Raw genomic sequence first — 8054 nt, 5'->3', positions numbered from 1 at the left:
GGCCATGGTTGGATCTATCAAGAAGTACTGTGATCGATCATAGATGTTCGATCGATCGAACTCTAAGTTGGATCGATCGAACTTTTCAGCTGCACAACTTAATTCCTTTTTGCTCCTTTCTTTCTCCACTTTGCTCACTCCTTTGGTTTATCTCAGGATTGCTTCAATTAAGCTCTTATTTGGCTGAGTTAGCTCAATTTTGGGATTAGTGCCTGAAAATATAAATAATACGTAATAAGTCTAAAATGGCAAAGTAAGATAGATAAAGGTACTAGAATGCTTAAGCTTAACGGGTTTAAATGCGCACTTTTCGGTGCTCATCACACCCCCAAACTTAAATATTGCTAGTCCCTAGCAATGAACTAAGAAGTAAAGGAATGAAATGAACAACTAAACAAGTATAAACTGGAAAGCAAGTAAAATGATAACACCATTTTCGTAGGGAACACAATTGCATTTAGCATATGAAACAAGCCTTTTAAACCCCTAGGTTACCCCTAATGGACGAGTGAAGTCTCGTGAGGGTTTCCAGAAATGATACCCACAAACATTAAGCTCATTCTTTCAAAAGAGGCACCAATATTGCAAACAAGCATTGGGAGAAAACTACCTCAAGTATGCAATTTTTCAACCGTTTCCAAGCAATCTCCCAAAATCTCAACATCAAACAAGCAAGCATGGTCCTCCACACATCAAGAAAATGATCATGAAAATCGAAACAAGTCTAGAATCCATGTGAGAGGTCCGGCATCAAGTGTGTTGCTATCTTAGCCAACTAGAGAAGTAATCACATCCGTACCCTCAAACTAGCACACAAATCTAGTCCCAATCATCAAGACAAGAAGTGGACCTTTTATTAAAGCTTTATTATTCTAGGTGCGCTTATTCTTTTCACTCTATTTTTTTTTTCTTTTTTCTTCTTTTTTTTTTTATTGAGGATCAAAGATGGAAATATTGTGCAATGTGTTGATCTCTTAAGCTTTCTAGAAGATTCATGTAGCGAGCTTTAGGTCAATGACTCCCAAACCAGATGGCTTTAGGGCATTAGGTGTTAAGACACCCCTACGGACTTACAAACTCAAATCAACTAGGCTACAAATCAAGACAACAACCATCTAATCATTTCCTACTTCTCACCTTTTGGGAGAAGTCCTCACTTTTATTACTTTTGTAACTTTCTTTTTTTTTTGTTTTCTTTTTTAATCAATTATTAACCTAGAGTTTGGGCCCTCCACCTTTCGGCGCGAGAAGTTCACTGCTTAATGAGGCAAGAATCCCGGCTACTCAATGAAAAGGGGTTGTTATCCACCTTTATCAAGAATGAAAGCTTTCAATGCACTACTAGCCCAATTGGGATATAACCAATTCAATAATCAACAAAGCATGTACCTCACAAATGAATGCTAGTGTGCACCGGTGCTAGTGTAGAATCTTAGAATGAATCTCAAAACAATCACAAATTCAGGATGATGTGGACCACAAATGCAAGCAAGATATCAATCTTTTGAAAAATTTACTCCTAAATGGCATCCTCAAGGCATACAAGGAGTATTGGACTCTCAAGTCAAGCAATTTTTAAATTTTAAGCAATATAGTCCTCAAAAGATCAAAATCATAGCTAGAAATGGACCAAGTATAGAAATATCCCTCAAATACACAAGACATGCTCAAAATTTGAATTTTAAAGTAACACTGAAATATACACCAATACCCCCAAACTTAAACTGCACATTGTCCTCAATGTGTGAAGAGAACAAAGGAAAGAGTATACCAGTGCTTTAGACATGAATGATCGGGATAGAAGTATCCAAAGTGGGTGGGATGGCCCCCCCAAACTTGGGATAAACTGTGGTCCTGAAAAGTTTGCACTCGGATAAACTCATTAGATAACAAGATAGGATAATTAGTGCACAGTGGACATGCAAGTGTAAAATGGGATAAATAGAGAATAGAGAGAGAGGTGTAAGAGTGGTCCTGAAAAATTGGGCAGCACTCTCTCACTAAAGTCACTGTGGTGTACCTGATGGAGTCAAACATACAAATATGAGATACTAAGAGACATCCGTAATCAAAAAGCAATATATAGAGAATACAAAGTGCAGGTACATTAATAAAATAATAAAGCCGACAGACCGGCCGCAAAGTATAATACAATAACAGTGACAGTTAATACAGATCCAGAATAAAAGAAATGAAAGCATAAAACAACTGGAAGTGGAGTCTCGGAGGCCTGATCGTGAAGATCTGCAGTGGCTGGAGGTGCAGGTACGGGTGCAAGTGCAGGGAGTCGGCTGGATAGATCGGCAAAGCAAGCCATGACATCCGCCCTGAAAGAGGTGAACTCAGCTCGGTGGGCAGTGATGTCGGCTCGCATGGCTGCTATGTCCTCCTCCAGTGTCTGCAAGCGTGCTCCGAATCCGGGAGTGGGAACTGGAGACTCAGGCAAAGATGCCTCTGAAAAAGACTCCCGAACTCGCTCCTGAGCAGCGGCTCGATCACTGGTATCATCGGCATCAGCATCATCTGCAGCATCGGCATACTCCTCCGCAGGTCGCTCCAGGTCAATGTCCATGTGATCGTTAGCCGGACCGACTGGTGCGTCGTCCGCTGTGATATCTGCTGCTGCTGGAGGTGCCGGCTGTGCCTGGGTTGCCTCCTCCTCCTCTAGTTCAACTGTTGCCTCTACAGCTGGCTCCTGAAGACTCCGAATAAGAGCATTGTAGCTCTTATTCCAGTCGCTCCTCCTATAGAAGTTGGACCGTGTAAGGGGCTCCTCATCTGGGGGCACTCTGTAGCGCTGGTCAAGAAGGATCTGCGTGATGAGGTGTCCGAAGGGCAGGACCTTGGACCGCTTAGGGTCCTTCCTAGAAATGAAAGAATCATACAGCAACCTCATCACGCTCCAGATGAGGACTGGGATAGATACCCAGCAGCCCGTGTAAATAGCGTAAAGAGCTGTCAAGTAGTCATGACACCTCTGGATCTTGTGGCTCGCCATGTAAATGTTCTGGAAGAGAACTGTGTCGATGAACCAGAGGTCGTCAGGCAAGAAGGTCCTGATGGCGAATGTCTGACCACCGGCATGATGGTGTGGGCACCGGCAAGCACGGGCCAGAGTGTCAACTATGATGACAATCTCGTGGCCGTCCAGTGTAGTGATCATCTCTGCGGTAGATCGTGGCGAGAGCTGGAGATGCTGAAAGAATAGCCGCACCAGTCGCGGGTATACAAGGCCGGTGACTGGGGCAAGGATGGCTGAGAGGCCCCGCTGCATGATATCCTGATAGCCAGACCGGGTCAGGATAGATTCAGAGAAGTACTCAGTATCGAAGTACGACTCCTGAGCCACGGTCATGGCTGCATATCTTGGCAGCAACTGGTCACGGCGCTGAGCCGGTAGAGGTGGCTGCGGTGATGGCATGGCGGCTGCATCTGCCTGATGGCGCGTAGGAGAAGGTGATGGTGTGAAGGCTGGAGGAGCCTAGGATGTAGATGGCACGTGGTCAGCTCCCTCCTCAGCCTCGTGGGATGGGGACTGAGGGGGAGTAGCCTGTGCAGGCTCCTCCTGAGCATGAGATGGCTCTGCAACCATCTCTATCCTGGGCCGTATATGTCTGCGGGGTCACTGTGGTCCCGAAGATCACTTGGCTACTGTCTTGAACCGCGGAGGCATGATCTGTAAAAAGACAAGAAAATTTCAATATATAAGTCAGTGCCAGATATATAAGAATTTAAATGCATAATAGAAACATGTATGTCAAATAAGATAGACAAAATATGGATGACATGAATCTATGATAATGATGAAATGTGAGTCATGCTAAGCAATGTAGGTATAAAATACATCCACTGTGGAATATCACAGGCATTGTGCATATAAAGATAGCATGAAGACGACACAAGATGAATGGAGTGTGTATGTGTGATCTTTGAAAGTTCGATCGATCACAGAAATTTTCGATCGGTCGAAGTGAAAAATGTTCAAAAGTTGGATCAATTGAAGTGAATTGGATCAATCCAACACTTGGATCGATCGAAGCATGAAAGTGCACAAGATTGGATCGATCGAAGGTAGTGAAATGAAGTTCACTACTTCGATCGATCGAAGCACAAGTTCGATCGATCGAACTGTGCGAATGCCGAATCTGAAAAGTCACAGATCTGTGAGCTCTAGAGCACGGGGCCCACACAAACGTGTTTGTGGGCCCATCTACACACCAAACATCTAATCCTCAACACCCAAACACTCCCCAAATGCCAAATCAAATCAAAAATCCCCAATTTTGGTTCGGCCGAATGCATGTGTGTATATGTATATCATAATCATGAAATTGATGCTTCAAAATGGATGATTAATACACATACAACATAAATCAATATAGAAAATCATGAATCATGCATCGATTAAACTTTTAAATCAAGAAATGACTCGCGGTTTACCTCAAAACTGAGAGGGATGAGATGAGAGAGAGGGGGCGAAGCCGCGGTGAAAAAAAAAAAAAAAAAAAAAAAAAAGCTTGAGTTGGCCGGAATTTGCTCGCCGGAGATGGGGAAGATGATTGGGAATTGGGTTTTTGCCGGATTAGGATGAGATTGAGAGAAGAGGGAGACTAGGGTTCGGTTTCCTTTTGAAGTTGGATCGATCCAAAGTGATCGTTCCAACTCGGTTATATTTTAAAAACACGATATGCAGAGTTCGATCGATCGAAGATGGAGTTCGATCGATTGAACTTAGGTCTCCACTCTTAATGGCATTTTTTTTGAAATTTTGGATTTTTTTTTTCTCTTTTTTTTTTTTTTTTTTTTTTTTTTTTTTTTTTGAAATGAATTTTGAAAAATCAAAGGAAATTAAATTAATGAGATGCAAATTTCGATCGATCGAAGAAAGATTTCGATCGATCGAAAAGGATAAAGAATGTACAAGTTTAAGGGTTCAAGAGTTGATATGTGTTGGAACCTTGGATCGATCGATCGAACATGAAAAATTTTGAAAAGTCCCGAGAGCATGCATTTTGGAATTTGGATGCAGGTCCAAAATTTTTCTAAGTGTTGGGACTCATGATCGATCGAACCACATGTTGGATCGATCGAAAGGTAGTTCGATCGATCGAAATGGTTTACGATCGATCGAACTTTTGAAAATTTGGAGATCCCGAGAGCATGCATTTTGGAATTTGGATGCAGGTCCAAAATTTTTCTAAGTGTTGGGTGCAAAATGAGAGCTGGATCAATCGAGTCCATAGTTGGATCGATCGAACCAAAGTTCGATCGATCGAACCAAAACTTGGATCGATTGAAATTATGCCTAAATGCTCAAAATGACTTGAATGCTCATGCAATCCCTTACTCAGTTCCTTCCAATGTATATGAACCACAAAAATAGTATCTAGACTTCGCAAGAATCAAAATGCAAGATAGAAATGAGGGAGGAATAGGGTTTTGACATCCTACGAATTTCGGTGCTAATCTTTAATGTCTCTAGCAAGACCTAGGGTTCTTTTAACCCAGATCAAAGATCTTGTAATGCATCCCCTCCTTTTTGGGATGAGAGATGTTTCGAGTCACTCCCAACAAATGGTTCTTAGAAGAACTTGTTGGGGTAAACTCAAAAGACGTCTTGAGTTCCTTGTCAAAACTTTCGTTGGGCTTCCACGCCCTTTCATAACAAGAGTTCGAAATCACTTTTCTTGCATGCAATGCTGAAGATGAAGATGAAGGCTTTGAAACATTGTTTATGCACAAAAGCTCATTCCTTTCACAAGCAAGATCATGATATTCCTCTACCACATTAACCTCTTCCTCATATTTGTCAAATGGATTGGGTGTGGGGTTAAAGATGTTCAACTTCACTCTCATGTGCCCAAAAGAAATCTTCATTATCCCCGTCCTACAATTTATGTTGGCATTTGAGGTTGCTAAGAAAGGACGGCCAAGGATAACCGGAATTTGGTTCTTTAGATTGGGCACCGGTTCTGTGTCAATGACGACAAAGTCAACCGAGAAGAAGAACTTATCAATCTTAATCAACACATCCTCAATTATCCCCCTAGGCTTCTTAATAGATCGGTCGGCAAGTTGTAAAACCACCGACGTCGGTTTCAATTCACTTAGGCCCAATTTGAAATAAACCGAATAGGGAAGAAGGTTAACACTAGCCCCTAAGTCAAGAAGTGCCCGGTTGATGACATGTTCACCAATGACACAAGATGTTGTAGGTGCACCGGGGTCCTTAAACTTTGGCAAAGTGTTGTGTTGTAGAATGGAACTCACTTGTTCGGTTAAGACCACTTTTTTTTATGTTTGGCTCTTGTTCTTCCGCTTTTGGGTGCATAAGTCCTTCAAGAATTTGGCATAAGCCGGAATTTGCTTAATTGCATTCAAAAGTGGAAGATTGACTGTAACTTGCCTAAACATATCCATTATCTCATTGTTCTTGGTCTTTTGCCTTTCTTTTGAAATGGACCCTTTCAAGGCGTCCGAAAATGGAGCTTTTTCAAAAACTCTTTCAGCATTTTCTTTCAAAGAATTTTCAGCGTTGGACTTGTTCGATTCATTGGATTTCAAATCACTTTTCAAAGAAGAATCATGAATAACATTTTTCAAAGAACTTTTCTCAAACACATTTTTCAACACTATTTTCAATGAATCTCTTTGGAAATCATCTTTCAACTCACAATTTGAGGGCTTCTCATTCTCAAGATCATGCACATGCAATGAAGGAGGAATAGTGTGTGGAACGGGACGGGTGACAACTTGAGGTTGTACCGGTTCACTCTCTTCATTAGGCATTCTAACTTGATTATCTACTACCCTACCACTTCTCAAGGTTGTTACCGCATTGACATGCTCAACATTATGCCCTTCCAATGAGGATTTGGTTTCTACAGCACATTGTTGTTTGATTGGGGCATTCATGTGCATCTTTCCCTTCTCTCTAGCATTAAGTATTTCAGCTATTTGCCCTACTTGGGTTTCTAGCTTGGCAATTGATTGAGAATGAGAATGCAACAATTGAATATTTGCTTCTAGAGTGCCCAAAGCATTTAAAACCTTTTCCTCAAAAGCGGAACCTCTAGAATTTCCTTGAGAATATGATTGGTTAGGAAAAGGAGAACTAGCAAATTGATTTCCTTGTGAGTTATATGGTCTTGAACCTTGGGATCCTTGGTTTTGAAGTGGAGGTGGAATGTATTTCCCTTGAAAACTGCCTTGGGAAGAGTTTGAGCCCTCCCCTTGGTTTTTCCAAGAAAAATTAGGATGATTCCTCCAACCGGGATTGTAATGGTTACCATAAGGATTGTTCCCTTGGTTCACAAATGTTGCATTAACTTGCTTAATGGGTTCATTTTGAATTTGTCCATGAGGACAATTAGAAGTAAAATGAAGAACACTAGAACAAGTCATACATGATTCATTTTGAGCTCTAGGAGAATGGTTAGGAAAGGAAGACACTTGATTCGCCAAGTTTTGATTGATCAATTGATATAACTTTTGAGATAAAGACTTCATCTCGGCGGTTATATCATTTGAGTGGTCAACTTGATGCAAGCCAACACTCTTCCTACCTTGAGAATTTCTACCATTCCTAGATGACAATGTTCTATGCAAAGAGTTTTCACTCATGCTCTCATAAAGACACCACACGTCTTCCTCTTGCCGGTCTATATAAGAACCTCCCATTGAAGCATCAACCATGCCTTTATAATTGTCCGATAAGCTTTCAAAGAAGAATTGGACCAATTGCCATTTAGGCATGTCATGGTGAGGACACTTCCTAAGCAATTCATTGAAGCGTTCCCATGCCTCGTGGAAAGTTTCTCCCTCCCCATGTGTGAATTCCCTAATGGCGGTTCTCATAGCATTGGTCTTCGAAACCGGATAGTACTTTTTCAAAAATTCTTGTTGCATTTCTGCCAAAGAAGTTATAGAAAAAGGCCTAAGGTTGTTAAACCAATACTTCGCCTTATCTTTAAGAGTGAATGGAAAAAGTTTCAGCCTTAAAACTTCTTCCGGCATGTCCGTGTATCGAACGGTAGAACAAACTTCAAGAAACT

This window comes from Cornus florida, unplaced genomic scaffold (genome assembly GCF_030987335.1).
Source record: "Cornus florida cultivar Cherokee Brave unplaced genomic scaffold, ASM3098733v1 CherokeeBrave_3.0.0_Hap2_Chr06, whole genome shotgun sequence".
Classification (NCBI taxonomy): Eukaryota; Viridiplantae; Streptophyta; class Magnoliopsida; order Cornales; family Cornaceae; genus Cornus; species Cornus florida.
Note: the sequence above shows the minus strand (reverse complement) of the source record.